This window comes from Tamandua tetradactyla, chromosome X (assembly GCF_023851605.1).
Source record: "Tamandua tetradactyla isolate mTamTet1 chromosome X, mTamTet1.pri, whole genome shotgun sequence".
Classification (NCBI taxonomy): domain Eukaryota; kingdom Metazoa; phylum Chordata; class Mammalia; order Pilosa; family Myrmecophagidae; genus Tamandua; species Tamandua tetradactyla.
Genome location: NC_135353.1, coordinates 118,949,472 through 118,974,227, shown reverse-complemented (window position 1 = coordinate 118,974,227; position 24,756 = coordinate 118,949,472). Strand labels below are relative to the sequence as shown.

The 24,756-nt window shown below is 37.2% G+C and overlaps 1 pseudogene; it reads left to right on the top strand.

Moving 5' to 3' along the window:
- The first annotated feature begins 3,948 nt into the window (after nt 1–3,948).
- Nucleotides 3,949–4,578, top strand: LOC143671177 (receptor expression-enhancing protein 5-like; annotated as a pseudogene).
- Nucleotides 4,579–24,756: the final 20,178 nt, after the last annotated feature.

The following is a 24,756-nucleotide window of genomic DNA, read 5'->3' as shown; positions in this document are numbered from 1 at the left end:
AGGAGTGATATAACAGAATTTAAATTAAAAGGAGCATAACTTTCTGGGACCATGAACCCCTCCCCCCCCAAAAAAGGAGCATACCTGTGGCAGAGATTAATGATGGAGTTGACCATGAGACTGCAGGTAGTGGTGTAGTAGTATAGGGGAATTAGATGTGGGCAAGGATAACTAAAGACCTGCCTGCGTGAAAGAGAAGCTCCATGGTATGAGCAAGAATATGTAAAGTGTCCTGTGATGAGAAGACCCTGGTATAGGTGGGACTGAAGAGAGGACTGTCTTTAATGGAGAGAAGGATTTTGTTGTATGTTTGCATGAAAGAGTGCTGGGGGTGGGGGTGTTGGGCAAGGCTGTGCATAATTAGCATCTTAAAACAACATTTTATCATCTCTTAGATTCTGTGCTAAATGCTTCTCCTCCACTTGCTATTGAGACTGGATCTGCAGTCATCCAATAGCTGAACAATTCTAGAGTGTCTAAGCAAGATTACCTATATATCTGATGCTTTGGAAGGGAATAACTGGAAAGTGGATCTCAGCTGGGACTGCTAAGCCTCTCTCTGCCCGTCTCTGTCTCTCTTTCTTCATGTAGTTTCAAAGCCTTTCTTTCATTACATGTTCCCACATGGTCTTCACAGCAGTGTAGCTGAACTTCTTACAGGGCACCTCAGGACTCCCAATAGTATAAAAGGGTAAGCTGTAAGGCCTTCTTAAAGCTTAGGCCCAGAAATGGCACATTATCACCTCCACATTATTCTGTGGTCACACAGCCTTCCCAAATTGAATGTGGAAAGTGACTATACAAGGATGTGAAAATGAAGACTCATCATTCATATGGGGTATCTTTGGAAACGACCTAACACAGATAGGGAACTGAGTATTAAGAGAAAATCCATATGTGAAAGAAGATGAGTTCATTTACGCTCTAATTGAGTTTGAGATGAATCGAAGATATTCAGGTGGAGAAGAAGTCTAGTGGTCAATTGGATATGTGGGGCTGGAGGTTGTGAAAAAGGTTTGGATCCTCAGTCTTTCTCAAAGAATACTGAAAAATAGTGGCCAAAGAGGTAACAAAATAATAACAAAATGGAAAATATCAAGTGTCAATGATTGCAGAGATTTTGGGTAAGATGAAATGATGACTAGTAAATATCCACTGGGATGTTCACAGTGGTAGTTGCGGGGGGTGACCAAAGATGACTTAATAACATGATAGGCCATGCCAGTGAACTTGATGTTTGGCTTTATAATTTCCTAAAAAAAAAAAAAAGATTGATGGGATTTTGATCAGGATTGTGCTGACTCTGTAAATTGTTTTGGGTGGTTTTGACATCTTAAAAATATTAAGTCTTTCTATCCATGAACACAGGATGTCTTCCCATCTAAGTAAGTCTTCCTTAATTTCTTTCAGTAGTGTTTTATAGTTTTCAGTGTTAAAGTCTTTTACATCTTTGGATAAATTCATTCCTAGATATTTTGTTCTTTTAGATGCTATTTTAAATAGAACATTTTCTTTATTTCTTTTTGGATTGTTCATTGCTGACAACTGATACCTTCTTTGTTGATTTTCTACCCTGCAAGTTTCCTGAATTTGTGCATTAGCTCTAGTAGTTTCCTTTGCCTTCTTTGGGGTTTTTCATATATAGGATAATGCCATATGTGAATAGACATAGCTTTATTTCTTCTTGTCCAATATGGATGCCTTTTGTTTATTTTTCAAGCTTAATTGCTCTGGTTAAGTTAGTGTTGAAAATAGTGGTGAAAACCAACATCTTTGTATTGTGTCTGATCTTATAGTGAAATCTAACTCTCCTTCACCATTGATTATGATATTAGCTGTGGTTTTTCATATTATTTATTTTTTCATGTCCCTTGTCATGTTGAGGAAGTTCCTTTATACTCTCAGTCTTCTGAGTGCTTTTATCTTTTTAATGTAAGCCATTGCAGATACAGATTTACCTCTGAGCACTACATTTGTTGCATCCCATAACTTTTGGTATATTGTGTTTCGTATGTTGTGTTTTCCTTTTATACACCTCAAAGTTTTTCATAATTTTCTTTGTGATTTATTCTTTAGCTCTTTTGTTGTTTTATAGTGTATTGTTTAATTTTCATATTTTGGGAATTTTTCAGTCTTCTCTTTGTTCACTGATTTCTACTTAAATTGTACTGTGGTCAGAGAGGATAGTGTGTATGATTTCAATCATTTTAAATTTATTGAGACTTGTTTTTGTCTATCCAGTAGAATGATCAATGAGCACTTCAGAGGAATGTGTTTTCTGCTGTTGCTGGGTTAGGTGATCTCCTCAAATTTTAAAAATCATAAATGAAAGAGGGAAAATTACAAGAAAACTTATTGAAATAAAAGTAATTATAAGGGGATACTATGAGCAATTTTATGTCAACAAATTAGATAACTTAGATGTAATGGACATATTCCTAGAAAGGCATTAACTACTAAAACTGATTCTAGAAATTAAAAACTAGAAAAAATATATACAAATAAAACAGTGTAATATTTTTTGTTTATTTTATTTATTTATTTTTTTTTACATGGGCAGGCACCGGGAAACGAACCTGGGTCCTCTGGCTTGTCAGGCAAGCATTCTTACCTGCTGAGCCACCATGGCCCGCCCAAACAGTGTATTATTATTCAAAAATGTATGGAGATTGTGAAAGGATGGTGGAGTAGGGAGGATCAGGATTCAGTCTTTCCACCAAAACAACTATTAATCAGGCAGGAACTGTCTGAAACACATATTTTGAAACTTCAGAGCCAGAAGAACACTGTACTGCATCCAGGGAAGAGCAGGAGAAAGACAATGACAAATTATGGTAAAGAACCGTAAATTGCTCTCTTCATATGGGGGATACTGGCATGCATGCCCCACCCTTGCAGCAGGCTGCCATGGGGTCCAGCCTCTGGCTAGCTCACTGTGACAAAAGGGGACATAAACATCCTCTTCTCCATGCTCGGGGTGGCATGGCTGATAAATTATCTTGGTTTTTGATTAGCAAATTTGGAGATCACTGGAGGCCCTGTTCTGAAAGCAGCCATTATTTCAATGAGCCCCAGACAGGTAGAGGCAGCCATTGTGTGAACCTATCTTGGACAGGGGCAGTGGAGATGGAGACAAAGAAACTACACTTCCTTAGGCCTGAGGCAAACAGTTAAGTGAAGGGCTGCATTTTCTAGGAAGGCCAGGAAAGCTCACTTAGGGAAGCCATCAGAGAAGTTCTTGGTGTCCTCCATGATCCCCTCACCTGGATACTGCAGAGCTAGTATTTGAAAAAACAAATGGCATAACTTATGAGAACAAAAGGCACAACAGAAGAGGTGAAAAACAAAATGGAGACTTACAACAGCAGATTTGAAGAAGCAGAAGTATGGATTAGTGAACTAGAGGACAGGACATCTAAAATCCTATGCAAAAACAAAGGAAAAGAATGGAAAAATAGGAGCAGGGTCTCAGGGAATTAAATGACAACATGAAGCACATGAATATATATGTTATGGATGCCCAGAAGGCGAAGAGAAGAGAAAAGGAACAGAAAGACTAATGGAGGAAATATTCACTGAAAATTTCCCATATCTTATGATAGGCATAAAATTACAGATCCAAAAAGCACAGCATACCCCAAACAGAAGAGATACAAAAAGACCTACTCCAAGATACTTACTAATCAGATTGTCAAATGTCAAAAACAAAAAGAGAATGCTCAGTGCAGCAAGGGAAAAAGTGATCCATCACTTACAAAGGAAGCTCAATAAGAATGTGCAGATTTCTCAGCAGAAACCATGGAGGCAAGAAGGCAGTGGTATGATATATTTAAGATGCGAAAGAAAGCACTGACAACCAAAAATTCTATACCCGGAAAAACTGCCCTTCAAAAATGAGGGAGACTAGAGTAGGAGCAGCCCTGGGGCAGTGGTGTGACAGTCCCCATCATGTCTGTGGCCATGAGGCAGAGGTTTGCCCAGTTTCTACATCAGAAGAACTGCATGACCGACCTCCTGGCCAAGCTCAAAGCTAAGACCGGCATGAACCAGAGCTACATTGTGCTCAGTACTATTGGGCTGGTAGCTTTGTGCTTGTTGTTTGGTTATGGAGCCTCTTTCCTCTGCAGTCTGATAGGATTTGGCTACCCAGCCTCTATCCCAAGAAGCTAAATGTTCCTGTCTATTACTAGAAATCTTGTGGCATGGTAGAGAAGGCTACATTTCTGAACAGTGCAGAATGAAAGCCATAAGGAGTCCCAACAAAGAAGATGATGCCCCGTGGCTGGCCTATTGGGTAGTATATGGTGTGTTCAGCATTGCCAAATTCTTCTCTGACCTTTTCCTGTCATGTTTCCCTTCTACTACATGCTGACGTGTGGCATGGCTCTGAGCCCTTCTAATGTGGCTGAACTGCTCTACAGGCGCAACATCTGTCCTTTCTTCCTGAGGAACGAGTCCCAGGTAGACAGTGTGGTGAAGGACCTGAAAAACAAAGACAAAGAGACTGCAGATGCCATTATTAAAGATGCCCAGAGAGCTACTGTAACTTTACTGGGTGAAGGAAAGAAGAACACCTAAACCACTGGCTGAATGAAACCTTTCTGCCCTCTCTGTACCTTTCTGTTAGAGCTTGATGTTATATTAGGGACTGTGGTCTAATCGATTTAATAATGCTGCCTTGGAAATATTTTTGATATATTAATGAAAGAAATGTGTTTGTTTTTTGTTTTTTATTTGTTGTGTTCACTGTTTGTACACATAGGAAACATTTTAATTTAAACTTAATGCAGCAGGCATGTCCAACTTTTTGGAAAATTTATTTTTTCTTGAGCTAGTAAAAAACTTGTTACTGTCCTGCAGGAAATACAAATATAAAATAAAATTATATAGGGTGCACAGGTAGTTCAGTGGTTAGAATGCCCGCCTTCCATGCGGGAGATCCAGGTTTGATTCCCAGACCATGCACCCCCCAAAATAAATAAATAAATAAATAAGTTAACAAATAGGTTAATAAATAAATAAATAAATAAAATTATATATCCCAAGGCTGTGTACCTGACTGGGCTCTCTCTGCATACATTTTCTCTGTACTTAACTTTTAGGATATGCTTTATGGTTCTTCTCTATGTAATGTACAATTTTGTATAATTCTCAAATGTTTTTAATGTATTTATGCATAATAAATATATAGGAAAATGTTACAGTCTGACTATATAACAAGCATAATGCTCATGGGGAAGGGGACAAAGGAAAGTTCTACATGCCACTCAAATTTCTATACGATAACACCACTTGATAAAAGCTAAAGGTTCCACTGTGCTGCTGTGATCTGCTAAATAATACTTCAGAAAATTATAGAGATATTTCAAATTAAGATAATTAATTGAGAAATGAGGTTGAATGGTAGTTGGCCTGGTTGTTTTCCTTACATTGTAGCAGCTGAGTGCTACTCATTCTACTGACGAATAGGGAAATTTATACATGCCTCAATAATTTACAGCTCCCAATTCCTTGTAGAATTATTAATGCTGTCTTGTAGCCTTTCAAGCATCTGTTTATAAGCTTTAGCTTTGTTTTAAGATGCTAAAATGGAAGCCATCCCTGATATCACCTTCAAAGCTGAGGAGCATGTTGGTTTAGTCTTGTTTCTTCCCCAGTCTTAATCTTTTCAGAACAACTTTAATTGCAGGTCTGATTACACATATGTTCTTGTTTATATCATTAGCAATAACGTGCTAATGATGACACCTAGCTCTAAAAGCAATTCTGAAAGAATGAAGGAAAGCACAATATAGCCTATATCTAAGTAGTGGTCATGTCAAACTCCCTTTACCTTTCTCTGGCCTTTAAAGATCAAACACAAGAAGCTTCTCTATTTTCCAAGTCAGAATCATTTGCAGTATATTTTAAATGCCTTCATTTTTTCCCTGTTTTCATAAGTTGCATATAACTACATTAAATACAAAGTTAAAATTAATGCCTCCAACTTGAAAGCCCAAGTAATGTATGAAAGTCTTATCTTGTCTGGACCCCAAAAAACTGAGCTTTACAACATACTGTTAGGATCCATTGGAATTGCACTAGACTAAAAAACAGCATTACAAAACTAATGAGGTTAAATATCTAGCCAGTAAAATATTTTTATAAGGCAAATAAAGATTTATAAGTTCTTTGGATAGCAATCAGGTAAGATTATAATGATTTTTCTTGATGTAAAAACCATTAATTATGTCAAAAAGAGTAGAGAATAACATCCAAATATTATAATATGGATCATGGCATATTTGGGGGGTGGGGAGAAAGCAGTGGCCATCATAGGGCATCTTGCTGAATTTACCTTAAAAAAATACATAAAACAAAAATTTTTAGAAAGCAAACAGTTACTTGGTAGAGAAAATCAAGTATTAGGTTAAAAAAAAGTACCACTAGGTGGATTTAAATCCCTTTTCCCATTCTTCATTTCAGGAAAACAAAAATTAGCAACTTCTAGTCTACAGAACATATAAGCAGATTGTTAGGATACAGAATATATAATTTTTAATATATAAGAATATATAATCAGACAAAATGAGGAGGCACAAAAGTTTCTTGTAATCATAACTACTTATAGGCTAATATTAGTTTAAAAACCAGAGTAAGATATATATTCTGAATGCAGATTTTTTCTGTTAGCATAACTTTATCTTACAGTGTGCTTCTGCAAGAAATTTAAGTTACTCTTGTTGGAATTCACAGTGTACATGTACAGGCAGAAGTTAGCAGTTGATCAATTCTGTTAGATTCTCCAAATAAAGTATTAATAGGGCTAGAATAATTGAAAAACTAATTTTTAGTTTGTGTCAAGCTATAGAAGACAAATGTTGTTTGTATATGAAAGGTATTTCCAAATATTTTGTGAAATTACGCATTTCTACTTAACGTTTTAAGTTCTACAAAAAATTCCTGTAACAATTCTTCTCTTACTTAAAAGTTTCAATCATCATTCATATCAACAAAGTGACTGTTACTCTGGGGAGTGTCTTCTACCTAGAGCCTGAAGAAAATGGACATAGCTTTTAGATATGTTATCACCTGTCCTGAAGATATCATTTATTGAGTGGAAATGGATGTAAATAAAGTTCAATCATCTCAAAAAAATTAAGAAGACTATAAAATATTTTCAGACAGCCACTAAGAGAATTTGTGAAGAAAAGACCAGCTGTATAAGAAATACTAACGGGAGCACTACAGGGAGATAGGAAAAGACAAGAGAGAGGTCTGGAGAAGAGTGTAGAAATGAAGACTGCCAGTAATGATAAAAAGAGAAAAAAATAAGATATACCATTAAAAAAATCCTAAAGAGAAAGTTGTAGAAGAAAATATTGCCTTTACAATAATAATAGTAAATGTTAATGGACTAAATTCCCCAATAAAAAGATATAGACTGGCAGAATGGAGTAAAAAAACAGGTTCCAACTATATGCTGTCTACAAGAGACTCACTGTAGAACCAAGGACAATGATAGGTTGGAAGTGAAAGGTTGGAAAAAGATATTTCATTTGAACAACTACCAGAAAAGAGTGGGGGTAGTGATATCAATATCTGACAAATTAGGCTTCAAATTTAACACAAAAGAGTCGAAAAAGAACACTATGTATTAATAAAAGGAACAATTTTTCAAGAAGATATAATACTCATAAATATTTGTGCACCAAGCAGAGTGCTCCAAAATACATGAATCACCCACTGACAACACTGAAAGGAAGTGTACACACCTTTAAAATAATAGCTGGAGAATTCAGTACACTGCTCTCATCAGTGGATGGAACATCCAGACAGACGATCGATAAGAAAACAGAGATCTTGAATAATATGATAAATGAACCAGACTTAACAAACATTTACAGAACATTACACTCCACAACAGCAGAATACACATTTTTCTCATGTGCTCATGGATCATTACCCAGTATAGATCACATCTTGGGTTGCAAAGCCAGTCTCAATACATTTAAAAAGATTGAAATGATACAAAATACTTCCTCAGATGCAATGGAATGAAGTTGGAAATCATTAACGGGTAGAAGACTGGAAAACTCACAAACATATGGAGGCGAAGAAACACGCTCTCAAACAACCAGTGGGTCAAGGAAGTAACTGCAAGAGAAATCAGTAAGTATCTTGAGTCAAAGGAAAATGAGAACAGAACATACAAAAACTTATTGGATGCAGCAAAGGCAGTGCTGAGAAGGAAATTTATTGCCACTGATGCCTATATTAAAAAAGAAGAAAGCAAAAAGTGAGAAATTAACTGCTCACCTGGAGGAACTAGAGAAAGAACAGCAAACTAACCCTGCAGCAAAGAGAAAGAAAGAAAGAAATGACAAGACTGGAGAAGAAACAAATAAAAGTTAGAACATGAAAACTATAGAGAGAATCAACAAAATCAGAATTGTTTCTTTGAGAAAATCAATGGACCCTTCTCCAGGCCGACTAAAAAAAGAGAGAGGATGCAAATAAGTAAAATCAGAAATGAGAGAGAGGACATAACTACTGACCCTGCAGAAATAAAGGAGATAATGAGAGGATACTATGAGCAACTATATGCTAATAAACTAGACAAGTCATAAGAAATCAACAATGTCCAAGGAAAGCATGAACAACTAACACTGACTAGAGAAGAAACAGATGACCTCAACAAACCACTCACAAGTAAAGAGAATGAATCAGTCATCAAGCAGCTCCCCACCACCACCAAAAAAAAATTCCAAGACCAGATGGCGTCATATGTGAATTCTACCAAGCATTCAAAAAGAGGTAGTACCAATCCTGCTCAAACTCTTCAGGAAAATTGAACAGGAGGGAAACCTACCTAACTCATTCTATGAAGTCAATATCATTGTAATACCAAAGCCAGACAAAGATACTTCAAGAAAAGAAAATCACAGACCATTCTCTTTAATGAATATAGATGCAAAAATCCTCAATAAAATACTTGCAAATCAAATCCAGCAGCAACTTAATAGAAGTATACACCATGACCAAGTGTGATTTAATCCTGTTATGAGGGCTGGTTCAACACAAGAAAATCAATTAATGTAATATACCACATCCATAAATCAAAGCAAAATACCGCATGATCATCCCAATTGATGCAGAAAATGCGTTTGACAAAATTCAACATCCTTACTTCATGTAAACACTTCAGGATAATAATGAAAGGGAACGTCCTCAAATGGTAAAGTCCATATATAAAAAATGCACAACTAACATCATACTCAATGGGGAAGACTGAAAGCTTTCCCTCTAAGATCAGAAATAAGACAAGGATGCCCACTGTCACCTTGCTGTTTGGCATTGTGCTGGAAGTTCTAGCTAGAGCAATTAGACCAGAAGAACACATAAAATTCTGCCAATTCAGAAAGGAAGAAGTAAAACTTTCACTGTTTGCAGATGACATGATACTATATGTCAAAAATCCTGAAAAATCTACAGCAAAGTTACTAACACTAATAAATGAGTATAGCGTCATGGCAGGGTACAAGATCAACGTGCAAAAATCAGTAGTGGTTCTATCTACTGGTAATGAACATCTGAGGAGGAAATCAAGAACAAATTCCATTCACAATAGCAACCAAAAGAATAAAATATTTAGGAATAAATTTACTCAAGGCCACAAAAGAACTATATACAGAAAACTACAAGAAATTGCTAAAAAAAATCAAAGCAGACCTAAATAAATGGAAGGGTATACCCTGTTCATTGATTTGAAGACTAAATATAGTTAAGATGTCAACTCTACCCAAATTGATTTATATATTCAATGCAATACCAATTAAAATCCCAATAATTTATTTTGCAGAAATAGAAAAACAACCAAATTTATTTGGAAAGGCAGGGTGACCCGAATAGCTAAAAATATATTGAGAAAGAGGAATGAAGTGGGAAGTCTTAACACTACCTGACTCATGGTACTGGCATAAAGATAGATAGATATATGAGCAATGGAATTAAATTGAGTGTTCAGAAATAGACCCTAACATCTATGGGCAATCGAACTTTGAAAAGGCAGTCAAAGCAACTCAACAGGGACAGAGCAACCTCTTCAATAAATGTGTTTGGAGCACTGGATAACCATATTCAAAAGACTGAAAGAGGACCCATGTCTCACACCTTATACAGAAATTAACTCAATGCATCAAAGGCCTAAACATTAGAGCCAGGACCATAAAACTTTTAGAAGAAAATGCAAGGAAGTATAGATCTTTTGATAGGAGGTGGTTTCCTAGACCTTACACCCAAAGCATTAGCAATGAAAGAAGAAATAGATAAATAGAATCTCCTCAAAATTAAACACTTTGTGCATCAAAGCACTTTGTCAGGAAAGTAAACAGGCAGCCTATGAAATGGGAGACAATATTTGGAAACCACATACCAGATAAGGATTTAACATCCAGAATACATAATGAGATTCAACAACTCAACAACAAATGGCAAACAACCCAATTAAAAAACAATCAAAGGACATGGACAGACATTTTTCTGAAGAGGAAATACAGATGGGTCAAAAACATGAAAAGATTTTCAACATCACTGGCTACTAGGGAAATGCAAATAAAAATCACAATAAGATATCTCACACCTACTAAAATGACCATTATATAAAAAGGAAAAAAAACAGAAAACAAGTGCTGGAAGGGATGTGGAATAAGAAGTACACTTATTCACTCTTGGTGGGAATGGCGAATGGGATATTACACAGGTATAAGTCAGAATAAAGTTATGAACCATGTAGCAAGGTGGATGAAACTAGAGGACATTATACTGATGGAAATGAACCAGAAACAAAAGGACAAATACTCTATGGTCTCACCCATATGAACCAACATTAATGAGAGAACTTTGAGAGTTGAAGTTGAGAGAACAGGTCACAAGGAGATAGAACGACAGTAGAGATTGGGCATTTGTTACTTAAGGAGTACAGAATCCTCAACAAGACTGATTGTAAAGGTCCAGAAATGGATAACACGGTAGATAATATTGTATGTGCACTGAATGAAGCAGTGTGTGAGTATGGTTGAAGGAAGAAGGCTGGTGGCATTTAAGACATCAAAAGGAAATATAGAGGATAAAGTCTGGGATGGTACATCTTGGTAAGGCTGTGAGTGGACAGTGATGGTGATTAAATATGCAAATCTAAGAATGTTTTTGCATAAGGGAGAACAAATGAATGTCCACATTGCATGGTGTTGAAAATGGGATGGTATACAGGAAAAATAAAATCAATGCAAAGTAGAGTCTATAGTTAACAGTAATACAAGTATGCTTCCATTGAATGTAAGAAATGCAATACACAAAAGCTAAATTTCAGTAAGTAGGGGATATGGGGGAGGAGTATGGACTTTTTTACAGAAGAAATGGTAATGTCCTCATATACATGGTGGTGGTGAAGGCATGGTTATATGATTACACCATGAAAAATTAGGGTTTTTTTTTTAACTGAGGCTGGGTTGTATGATGTGTTGATAAAACTGTTTAAAATGAACAGAGAAATACAAGTGCTGGAGAAAATTTGGAGAGAGAGATAAACCAATTCATTTTTGGTAGGGTAGTAAAGTGGTACAGCCCCTCTGGTGGGCGGTGGAGTGCCTCCACAGGAGGCTAGGGGTGGGGCTGCCATCTGATCTTGCATCCCCATTGTTAGGTGTATACTTGGAGAAACTGAAAGCAAGGACATGAGTGGGCATTTGTACACTGGTGTCTATCGTGGCAGTGTTATGACTTGCATTGGATGGCAGTGGCCTATGGGTACATCTACTGGAATGGAAGGGGAACTGCCGTATTATGCATACAGTGGACTGTTGAGCAGCTGCAAGAAAGCAGGAAGTTGTGAGGCTTAAAACTAGGTGATGAACCTTGAGGACAGTATGTCGAGTGAAATGTGTCAGACATGAAAAGATAAATATTATAACGCCTAACTAATATGGATTAATCATAATGTACAAACTCTAAGAATTGAGTTCGAGAGTATAGATTATCAGGTGAAGATTCCTAGATTGTAACCTCTTAGAGCAGTCACATCTATTCTGGATTTCTAATTGTTATTTCTATATTCTGAGATGCTAAACTTGTTGTATATAACCTGATCATTCCCTGGCACTTCGAGTATTTGTGTGACACCTGAGACACAGAGCTAGAGTGCTGCAGCTATGAAAGCCATCAACTCTTAAACACACACTGTAAAAGTCACCAGACTTCAATTAGAGATATGATTGAAGCTGATCTGGGTAGGAATAACAAATATCAGACTAAAGGATAAAGAATGATATTGACTATATTTTAAAACTTCAACTTCTGCATGAAACCAAAGAAAGAGATGTTTATTTGGTGCAAAATTTATATTTTTTGGTATCACAGTATCTCATTTAACTTGTATGGTTAGCTTATTTGAACACTATAATTACATGGAACCTTGAATGTGGAGTGAGATCATGGTGGGGGGGTTGGTGTGCTGCCCCAAGAAATCCCAGAGTAATCTGGTCAGAAGATAAAGAAGTATTTTCAAAGTCCCTGTTCTGATTTGCTAGCTGCTGGAATGCAATATACCAGAAATGGAATGGCTTTTTAAAAGGGGGAATTAAATAAGTTGCTAGTGTACAGTTCTAAGGTTGAGAAAATGTCCCAATTAAAGCAAATCTATAAAAATGTCCAAATTAAGGCACCAACAAGAGGTTACCTTCACTCAAGAGAGGCCGATGAAGTTCAGGGTTTCTCTCTCAACTGGAAAGACACATGGCAAACATGGCAACATCTAGCTTCCTCTCCAGGCCTCTTGCTTCATAAAGCTCCCCCAGGGGCGTTCTCCTTCATCTCCAAAGGTCACTGGCTGGTGGACTCTGTAGTTCTCGTCTCTGCTGCTCTCGTCATTCTTAAGTTTTCTCCAAAATGCTTCCTCTTTTAAAGGATTCCAGTAAAATAATCAAGACCCACCTGGAATGGGATGGAGTCACATCTCCCTCTATTCAAAAATTAATACCCACAATTGGGTGAGTCACATCTCCGTGGAGATAACCTAATCAAGTTTCCAACCTATATAGTACTGAATAGGGATTAGAAGAAATGGTTGCTCACACAAGATTGATTAAGATTAAAACATGGCTTTTGTAGGGTACATAAATCCTTTCAAACTAGCACAGACCCCTTGAGGGGCTGGGGAAAATGGTTAAAATATTAACCTTCCCCACCTGAGGAAGATATGAGATTCTTGTAAGCATTGGGGACTGCCAACTTGATGAACTAGGCCCTTGATCTTGGGGCTTGCTTTTATCAAACTTATTCTTGCAAAGGAGAAGCTAAGCCTACCTATTATTATGCCTTAGAGTAACCCCCAGAGATCTTCTTTTGTTGCTTAGATACGGCCTCTTTCTCTAAGTTATCTGCAGGTGAGCTCACTACCCTATCCACCCCCAACATGGGGCTCCCAGGGGTTTAAATCTCCCTGGCAACGTGGGATATGACTGCTGGTGATGATATTGGCCTTCGCATCCTGAGAGTGAGAAAAAGCATTCTTGACCAAAAGTGGGAAGAGAAATGAATCAAAATCAAGTTTCAATGGCTGAGAGATTTCAAATAGAGTCGAGAGGTCATTTTGTTGGTTATTTGTATATAGTAAATAAATATCCCTTTTCAGCTTTTAGTGTATTGGAGTAGCTAAAGGGAAATACCTTAAACTTTTGAACTGTAATCTAATAGCCCTGATTCTTGAAGATGATTGTATACCTATATAGCTTTTAAAGTGTGACAATGTGATTGTGAAAACCTTGTGTGTGACTGACATTCCCTTTATCCAATGTTTGGACAGATGAGTAAGGAAAAACAGACAAATAATAAATAAATAATTGGGGGATAGGGGGATGAGATATTTTGGGTGTTCTTTTTCACTTTTATTTTTATTCTAACTTTAATTTTTTTGGACTAGTGAAAATGTTAAAAAAAATCTATTGTGATGATGAATGCACAGCTACATGATGATACTGTGAACCACTGATTGTACACTTTGGATGATCTTATGGCATGTGAATATATATCTAAATAAAATTGCATTAAAAACAAATGGTGGGGCGGGCCGCGGTGGCTCAGCGGGCAAAGTGCTTGCCTGCTATGCCGGAGGACCTCGGTTCGATTCCCGGCCCCAGCCCATGTAACAAAAACGGAGAAACAGAATACAATAAAACAAGAAAATGTTTAAAAATGTTTCCCTTTCTTCCTTCCTTCCTTCCTTCTATCCTTCCTTCCTTCTCTCTGTCTTTCCTTTAAAAAAAAAAAAAAAAAAAAAACAAATGGTACTGGGAAAACTGGATCACCATTTGCATAAAAGGAGGACCACTAACTCACACCTTAAACAAAACGTCAACTCAAAATAGATCAAAGACTTAAATATAAGAGCCAGAGCACTCAAACTCCCAGCAAAAATGTAGGGAAGCATCTTCAGGTTCTTGTGTTAGGTAATTGTTTCTTAGACTTAAAACCCAAATCACAAACAGCAAGAGAAAAAATAAATGAAATGGGATCTCCTCAAAATTAAAAACCTTTGTGCATCAAAGGACTTTGTCACAAAAGTGAAATGACAACCTTCTCAATAGGAGAAAAGATTTGGAAAACACATATCTGATGAAGGTTTAATATCAAGAATATATAAAGAAATCCTAAAACTCAACAATAGAAAGACAAACAACCCTTTTAAAAATGGGAAAAATACTTGAATAGACATTTCTCTGAAGAAGAAATACAAATGGCCAGAAAACACATGAAAAGATGCTCAATATCATTTTAAAAATCCACTACACTACATAAAATAGTACACTACACAAGCAGTGTAAAAGTACACTACACAAACTGATATTTAGTCAAGCCATGGAGTATAGTTAATAGTACAATTATACTAATGTGCTATCATCAATTGTAACAAATATTCCACACCATTTCATGTTGTTAATAATAGAGTGGTATATGAGAACCCTGTGATTTATGCCTGATTGGTAAACCCACTTCTCCAATAAAGATAAAAAACAAAAGTAATAAATTCTCACAACTAATCACTTTTTAAAACATAAAACTTTCCCCATGGAACCCAGGATGTGATGTTGTCAAATAGGGTAATGTAGGAATTTCACCTTCTCAAGAAACACTGAAAAATCTGACAAACAATGTCAGACTAAACCTTATCAGAATTCTGGGTGATGGTCAAATGTTTACAGCAACCAAAAGAATGCTTATCCAAGAGAATGGTGATTTAAACATCGATGTTTTATCTCCCAAAACCAAAATACTAGAAAACTGAATCTAACAATATATTTAAAGGATTATGCATCAGGACAAAATGGTATTTATCCCAGCAATGCAAGGATGGGTCAACATATGAAAATTATTTGATAAAATACAACATCTCAATAGAATGAAGGAAATTAAAAAAAAAGTGATCATCCTGATTGAGGAAGAAAAAGATTAACAAAATGGAACACATTTTCATGATGAAAATACTCAACAAACTAGTCACAGAGGGGAACTTCCTCATAATGAGATAAAGCATATGTGAAAAACCCACCTCTAATGTCTCTGAAAGTTTTCTTCCTTAAATCAATTAACAGGACATAGATATCTGTTCTCACCACTCTATTCAGTATTTTACAGGAAGTTCAAGCCATAGGAATCAGAAAAGAAGATCCAGCTACTAGAAATGATACACAAATATAGATACATAGGACTTCATAAAAATTAAATACTTTTTGACATCAAAGGACCCTTTCAAGAGAGGGAAAAGACAACCTACAGTATGAAAGAAAATATTTGGAAATCATATATATGATAAAAGTCTTTTGTCCAGAATATATAAAGAATTCCTACTACTTGATATATAAAAAAAAACACAACCCAATTAAATGTTGAGCAAGGATTTGAATAGTCATTCTTCCAAAGAAAATATACAAATGGCCAACAAGCATATGAGAAGAAGCCCAACATAATTAGCCGTTAGGAAAATGCAAATCTCAACAAAATGAGATATCATTTCACACAAAGTTGGCCATAATAAAAAATAAGAAAATAAGTGTTGACGAGGAGGTGGATAAATTGGATCCCTCATATGTAGCTGGTGGGAATGCAAAATGGTGCAGCCAGTGTGGAAACAATCTGATGCTCCTCAAAAAGTTAAACATCAAATTATCATGTGAGCCAGCAATTCCATGCGTAAGTATATATACAAAATCATTGAAAATATGTATCCACACAATACTTGCAGAAGGTGGAAAACTCAAATGCCCAACAAGTGATGACTGGCTAAACAAAATGTGGACTATCCATACCACTGAACGTTATTCATCCATAAAAAATGAATGAGGTACTGATCCATGCTATAACATGGGCGAATGTGGAAAAATTATGCTACATGAAATAAATCAGGTACAAAGGCCACATATTTTATGTGAACTTTACAAAGGTTCACTTTACAAAGGTAAATAACTGAGAACAAGTATCTATGTCTTATTACTGTATATGAATTACATATCAATAAAGCTGTTATAAAATTGGTTCAGAATATTTGCATGGCTCTATTTCTAGGTTCTCTATTCTGTACAATTGATTTATGTAACTACCATTCAACACTTCCCAAACTGTCTTGATTACTGTAGCTATATTGTATGTCTCAAGACAAGATAGAATGAGTCCTTGTATGTTATTCTTTATATATATATATTCTTTATATATATATAAAGAATATATATTAAATATTTATATATTTATATATATATATTAAAACCTTGCCGAGATTTTTTATAGGGATGGCACTAAACCTTGATAGGCAAGATATTGACACTCCTGATATTTGCCCTTCTGTGTTATAGCTATGAATAATTACAATATATGACAAAAGAGACTAATCCAGATTTTGGTAACACAAGTTGAGTACTGTTCCAATGAGTACCTAAAAATATGGAAGTATCTTTGATATCAGGCAGTGGGAAGATTCTGGAAGAATTCTGAGATGCATGATAGAAAAATCTTAGACTGTTAGAAATCTTGACATAGAGAATGCTACTTGTAAGGGTTCATTAGCAATTGAGTAAGTTACTTTAGAAACTGAAGTAAATGGGGTCCCTGTTAGGTAGTAGCAGAGTGTTTGGAACAATAGTGCCCTGCCATTATGTGGAAAGCAGAATTTGTGAACAATGAACTTGGATATTTATCTAAGGAGACTTCCAAGCAAAGTGTTGTTGGTGGGATCTAGTTTCTTCTTGCTCCTTATTGGGAAATTGGAGAGAAGAATAAATTGAGAGAAGAACTATTAAATAAAATGGAAGCAGAACTTGATCTAGTCTGCACAAACGGCAAAAGATGCTACAATTTAGATTCAAAGTACAGAGCATGCTCTGGAGAGCAGGGCAAAGCTGTGACTCTGCAATCTTCTTAAATCTCAGAAAGAACAAACGCTCACAGCATTCAGTCACACAAAGTCTCTCTGAAAGTATTAAGGTAGTGATTTGCAGATCCCCTTAGTAAAATCAGAGAGCATATAAGAAGCTTAAGGGGATTATCACTCAGCCATCGCAGCAAAATCCAAAAATAGAAATAAAATTGTATACAAAATATCTGTGGAAGAACATTTTGTCTAATGGATTGAACTCCCATGACATGTACAGATATCCCACAAAGTTCTTGAGAATTATATACCAGTAGATCCATGAAAAGCTTGAACTAAAGGGGCAGAGTATAAAATGAAAGAAAGCTGTCATATCCACAAAATTCTATTAGCAAGACGAAACAGGCAGATAAAACTTCTCCACTGCAAATACCTGCTGCATTTTATGAGAAAAAGAATGATGACTCAGACTGTGGAGCCCAGAGCCCAGAGGGCTATACACAGAATCACAAAGGACTATACATAGGCCTCGAAAGCTGATAGTTTGCATGGTTGGATTTCAAAACTTCTTGGGGATTATGACTCCTTTTTTCTTTACATTTTGTCCCTTTTTTAATGGAAATGTCCATAACTTCCATTTATGCATGTTCACCATTGTATTTTAGGAGGAGATAACTTGTTTCTTTAGTTTCTCAGGTCCACAGATTCAGGGGATATATTATACACAAGAGTTTATCATACTTAGAGCCTCACACATACCTGATTTAGATTACTTAGATGATGAGATTTGGGACTTTAGAGCTGATGAGACATAGAAGAGATGATGTATTTAGAGTTGTTTTTGTAATGGGATGAGATGTTCGCTTCATAAAATGAATTAGGTACAGAAAACTAGTGCTGGAGAGGATGTGGAGAAAGAAGCACACTTATGCACTGTTGGTAGGAATGTAAAATGGTATAATCACTGTAGAAGGCAGTTTGGTGGTTCTTCAGGAAGTGAAGTATAGAATTGCCATATGATCCAGCAATACCATTGCTAGGTATCTATTCAGATGAGATGAGGGCAAGGACACAAACGGACATTTGCACACCAATGTTTATAGCAGCATTATTTATGATTGCCAAGAGATGGAAACAGCCCAAATGTCCATCAATGGATGACTGGCTAAATAAGCTGTGGTGTGTATATATATATACATGATGTGGTATATCATATATATATATACACAATGGAATATTATACAGCTGTAAGACACAATAAGGTCATGAAGCATGTAACAACATGGATGGACCTTGAGGACATTATGCTGAGTGAGATTAGCCAGAACAAAAGGACAAATACTATAGGCTCTCATTGATATGCACTAACATTAATGAGTGAACTTGGAGAATTTCAGTTAAGAACAGAGGTTATCAGGAGATAGAAATAGGGTAGAGATTGGTTCATTGAAGCTGGAGCGATACAAATTGTGCGACAGGACTGACTACAAATGCAGAAATGGATAGCACAATACTACCTGATTGTAGCACAATAATGTAAGTACGCTGAATGAAGCTGAATGTGAGAATGATAGAGGGAGGAGGGCTGGGGGGGTACATATGAAACCAGAAGGAAAAATAGATGATAAAGACTGAGATGGTATAATCTACGAATGCTAGGGTGTACAATGATAGTGACTAAATGTACTAATTAAACAATATTTTTTGCATGAGGAAGAACAAAGGCTTATCAATATTGCAGGGTATTGAAAATAGATGCCCACCCATATTTTAAAACTTCAACTTCTGTGTGAGACTAAAGCAAAAAATGTTTATTTGGTACAAAATTTATATCTTGAGTAGTGCATTTCCTAATTTAACTTATATGGACAGTTTAACTCAACACCATAAGTACATGGAACCTTGAATAGGGCATGATATTTTGTAGGTTTGTCCACGTTAGTGTGATGTGCAGATAAATCCAAGAGTGATTTGAATAGTGAATAAAGAAGTGTTTACAAAGTCCCCTTGGGGGAATGCGGAGAAAGGGAGAAAATTCAACTTCCCCATTTGGAGAATTCCTGATATTCTCACAAGCAGTGGGAACAAACAAATCAATAGGCCGAACCCTCGATCTTGGGGTTTGTTCCCATTAAACTTATTCCCACAAAGGATAGGCTAAGCGTACTTAAAATTAGGCCTAAGAGTCACCCGCAGAGAACTTCTCTTGTTGCTCAAATGTGGCCTTTTTCTCTCTCAGCCAACACGGCAAGCAAACTCACTGCCCTCCCCTTCTCTACGTGGGACATGACTCCCAGGAATGTCCCTGGCAACGTGGGGCAGAAATCCTAGAATGAGCTAGGACTCAGTATCAAGGGATTGAGAAAACCTTTTTGACCTAGAGGGGGAAGAAACAAATGAGACAAAATAAAGTGTCAGAGGCTGAGAGATTTCAAACAAAGTTGAGAGGTTATCCTAGAGGTTGTTCTTATTCATTATATAGATATTCCCTTTTCAGTTTATGGTGTATTGGAATGGCTGAAGGGAAGTGCCTGAAACTGTAGAGCTGTGTTCCAGTAACCATGTTTCCTGAAGATGATTGTATGATGATAAAGCGTTCACAGTGTGACTGTGTGATTATGAAAACCTTATGTCTGATGCTCCTTTTATCTACAGTGTGGACAGATGAGTAAAAAATATGGATAAAAAGTAAACAAATTATAGGGGGAAAAATGAGTTAGGTAGTGTCCCCTCCTCTTCAATGTTTTGGAAGAGTTTGATAAGGATTGGTATTAATCCCTCTTGGAATGATTGATAGAATTCACCCATGAAGGCATCTGGTTCTGGGTTTTTCTTTCGTTGGTAGGATTTTGATGACTGATTCAATTTCTTTAATTGCAATTCGTCTGTTGAGTGCTTCCGTTTCTTCTAGAATCAGTGTAGGTTGTTCGTGTATTTATAGAAATTTGTCCATTTCATCTAGTTGTCTAATTTATTGGTATGAAGCTGTCCTTGGCATTCTCTTATGATAATTTTTACTTCTTTGGAGTCAGTAGTAATGCACTCCCTTCTCATTTCTGATTTTTGTATATTTTGCATAGATAGTCATTTCATTAACAAATCAAGTTTTATTTTAGAATAAACTTGTTTGTGTCTATGAAATCCTTCCTGAAATTTTGATAGGAATTGCATTAAAAATATAGACTGGACTTATTCTCTGTTTTAGCAAACCATCCCTTACAGAACAGAAGCTTGTGCTCCTCTCATAAAGGCAGTCTGCATTCTAGGTCTACTTTTGTTAAAAAATATTTTTATTGAGACATACAGTCCATCCACACAAATAATGGCTCACCGTATCATCACATCGTTGTGTATTCTTCACCATGATCATTTTTTAGAACATTTACATCACTCCAGAAAAATAAATAAAAAGAAAAAACTCATATATCTTATACCACTTACCTGTCGTACTCATTGACCACTAGTATTTCAATCGATCCAATTTTTATACCCCCATCTCCCCTATTATTTATTTATTATTCCTTACTTTTTTGCTCATGTGCCTGTACCCTGGATAGAAGGAACATCAGACACAAGGTTTTCACAATCACATGATCACATTTTAAAAGCTGGATAGTTATACAGTCTTTTTCAAGAATTAGGGCTATTTGAACACAGTTCAACAGTCTCAGGTACTTCTCTCTAGCCACTCCAATGCACCCTAACCTAAAAATGGATATCTGTTAAATACATAAGAATAATCTTCAGGATAACCTCTTGATGCTGTTTGAAATCCCTCAGACTAGTCATACTTTTATTTCATGTACAACTTGATAGGCACCAACACTTCTCTGGCTTGAGTAAGAGTAAAAGAAACATTCATTTTCAGATGGAAGGTGACCCTCAGAGATAATTGAGAAAGGAGTTTTGCAAGCATACCTTAGAGACATTGCAGTTTCAGTTCCAGACTACCACAATAGAGTCAATGACAACAAAGCAAGTCACATGAAATTTTTGGTTTCCCAATGTCTATGAAAATTATGTTTACATGAAGTTGTAGTCTATTCAGCATGAAATAGCTTTATATCTAAAAAAGCCATATGCATAATGTGATGGCTAGGTTCTGGTGCCAACTTGGCCAAGTGATGATGCCCAGTGGTCTGGCCAGGCAATCACTGTCCTGGCCATTGCTGCAATGATATTTCCTTCTGGTGGATTAAATAATCAGTCATCTGATTGCATCAGTGGCTGATTACATCTATGATCAATTGAGGTGTGCCTCCCCCAATGAGATAATCCAATCAGCTGAAGGCTCTTAAGAAAGGAGAGAAACTTTTTTCACTGCTTCTTCAGCCAGCGAGCCTCTCCTGTGGATTTAGTCCAGACCCTTCATCAGAGCTGCCAACCCCACAGCCTGCCCTGTGGAATATGGACTCTTCCCGTAGCTGCATGAGACACCTTTATAGATCTGATATTTACAGATATCTCCTGTTGGTTCTGTTTCTCTAGAGAATTCTCACTAATACACATAACTTCGTTAAAAATACTTTAGGTAAGAAGACTTCCCTGGGAGATGGTGAAACAAAGAGCTCCAAGAATCACTCCTCCCCAAAAAACAGCTAGGGAAAATGTATGAAACAACTATTCTAGGGCTCTGCAGAGGAGTACTGTATGGCATCCAAGAAAGAGTGGGAGAATCAACCAAAGGTAGCGGTGTAGTGTGCCGGTTTGAAAGGATGTATGAACCCTAGAAAAGCCATGTTTTAATCTTAATCCCATTTTGTAAAGGCAGCCGTTTCTTCTAATCCCTATTCAGTACTGTATGTTTGAAACTATAATTAGGTCATCTCCCTGGAGATGTAATTCAGTCAAGAGTGGCCACTAAACAAGACCCATTCAGGTGGGTCTTGATTAGTTTACTGGAATCCTATAAAAGAGGAAACATTTTGGAGAATGAGAGAGATTCTGAGAGAGCAGAACGACATAGCCATGAGAAGCAGAGAGTCCACCAGCCAGTGCCCTTTGGAGATGATGAAGGGAAATGCCTCCTGGGGAGCTTCATGAAACAGGAAGCCAGGAGAGAAAGCTAGCAGATGCCACCATGTTCACCAGATGAGAGAGAAACCCTGACTGTATTCACCATTTGCCTTCTCACCTGAGAGAGAAACACACTGAACTTCATTGGCCTTCTTGAACCAAGGTATCTTTTCCTGGATGCCTCAGATTGGACATTTCTATAGACTTGTTTTAACTGGGACATTTTCTCGGCCTTAGAAGTGTAAGCTAGCAACTTATTAAATTCCCCTTTTTAAAAACCGTTCCGTTTCTGGTATATTGCATTCCAGCAGCTAGCAAACTAGAACATGTAGGGAGTTTTAAGATTTAGTCTATCCTCCAGGGAAGCTAGTAAATAGCCAGGAACTGTCTGAAACAATTGTTTGAGAGGCTTTGGAGATGAGAAACACATCATACATCAGCTAAGAATAGAGTGGAAGAAAGAGACTGATAAACTGCATTGAATAGCTGTGAGTAGATCTTTCTATGCTGTGGAGGGTGGTGCCCATTCCCCACTGACATGGCAGGCTGACTCTGAAGTCACTACCAGGCTAGAAACAGCAGCCCTCTCTCTAAGAATCAGGGTATAGGGGATTTCACCAGGCACTAACTGTGGCTTTTGATTAGCAAACTTGGATTGCTACATACTACTTCCAAGCACAGATAAACTTACAACTCACCCAAGAAAGAAAGAATCTGGCAGGTTCTGTTTCCACCTCTCTCCCACCAGGAAAGGAGGCAGAGTAGATGGACAGAGTGGCTTCTAGAAGTTGTGGAGCTCAGTTTGCGGAAGAATGGCCATGTCCCAAGAAAAGGGGGAGGCAGGACCAGACACCAACTCTGGATCTAGATTGGTGAACTTAGGTTGCTGGACTCCAGTTCTGAGAATGGCTACATTTTTAAAGCAGCCACTAAAGAAAAGAACTGGATCCTCTGTTTCAATCTTGCCCCTGGCAGGGGTGGAAGCAGGGTTGTCTGAAAGGCATGGTAATCTCTTGGGCAGCAGAGAGAGGTCACAAAAGGGCAGTTCTTCCCCAAGAAAGGGAGGGTAGGGCTCAGCACATGTGGTGACTGTTGCTTAGACAATTCAGACCCCAGGAGTTGGGATAACAGCAAAATTTTGAACATTTTTGGATACAAGCAACAGTTTCAACCTGCAAAAATCAGCAGAAAGCCTCTGGCTCAATAATGCTACCAGCGGGGTTGGTGTCAGCTGAGAATTAAATGCATATAGTACAACCTTGGGAATATGTGGAGCTGTGTGCTGAAGAGTGCCATCTGCTGGTCAGTACAAGAAAAGCGCGGAATCAAGGAACTTCATAGCAAAGACAGGTGTGCTGTGGGGACTTCTCCCCAGGGAACTTTAGTACTGATCTACACCCCCTTTGTTAGTGCTGGACCTGTCTTGTCTAGGAAAAACTGACAGGGGTAGGTACTCTCCAGAGGGACCCACCTCCAGGGATCAGCCCTCCAGGTAAAAGTAGCTAGAGATAACAAAAACAATGTTAAAAATATAGAGAGGCAAACCAAAAGCAAACAGAACAGTTCAACATTCCAAGAGGAGGGGAAGGGAAGATGTGAGAGGTTTAATTGTGGGTGTGATCTTTTGATTAGATGGAGATGTGACCCCACCCATTCTAGGTGGGTCTTGATTAGTTAACTGGAGCCCATTAAAGAAGGAAACATTTTGGAGAGTACTCAGAGCACAGCAGAAGTGGCAGAGCTGACAGAGATGCTTGGAGATACAGAGGTTTGGAGAATAGTAGCTTCAGAGCTTGCATAGCCAGAAAGGTTTGGAGATGAGAAAGAAACTGCCCCTGGGGAAGCTGTTTGAGACTAGAAGCCAAAGGCCCCAGCAGATGCCAGCCATGTGCATTCCTAGCGAACAGAGGTGTTCCAGACTCACTGGCTTTTCTTGAATTAAGGTATCTTTCCTTGGAAGCCTTAGTTTGGCCTTTTTGTAGCCTTAGAACTGTAATCTTGCAACTTATGAAATTCCCCCTTTAAAAGCCATTCCGCTTCTAGTATATTGCTTTCTGGCAGCTTAACAAACTAATACAAAGCCAAACAAGAAAACCCTAGGCAAGAGAGAGAAAGTGAACTCTAGAGAAAACTAATCAAGAATCAGATGATTACACACCAACAAAAATCATGTCACACTAAGAAATTATTGCCTAATCAAAGGAACAAGTTAAAACTGAAGATAAAAAACAGCAACCAAAACAAACAATTAAGGATGTTCAAATAAATCTCCTAAATCAATTCAAAGAGATGAAGGAAAATGTGGCAAAAGAGATGAAGTATATAAAAAAGGCACTGGGTGAGCA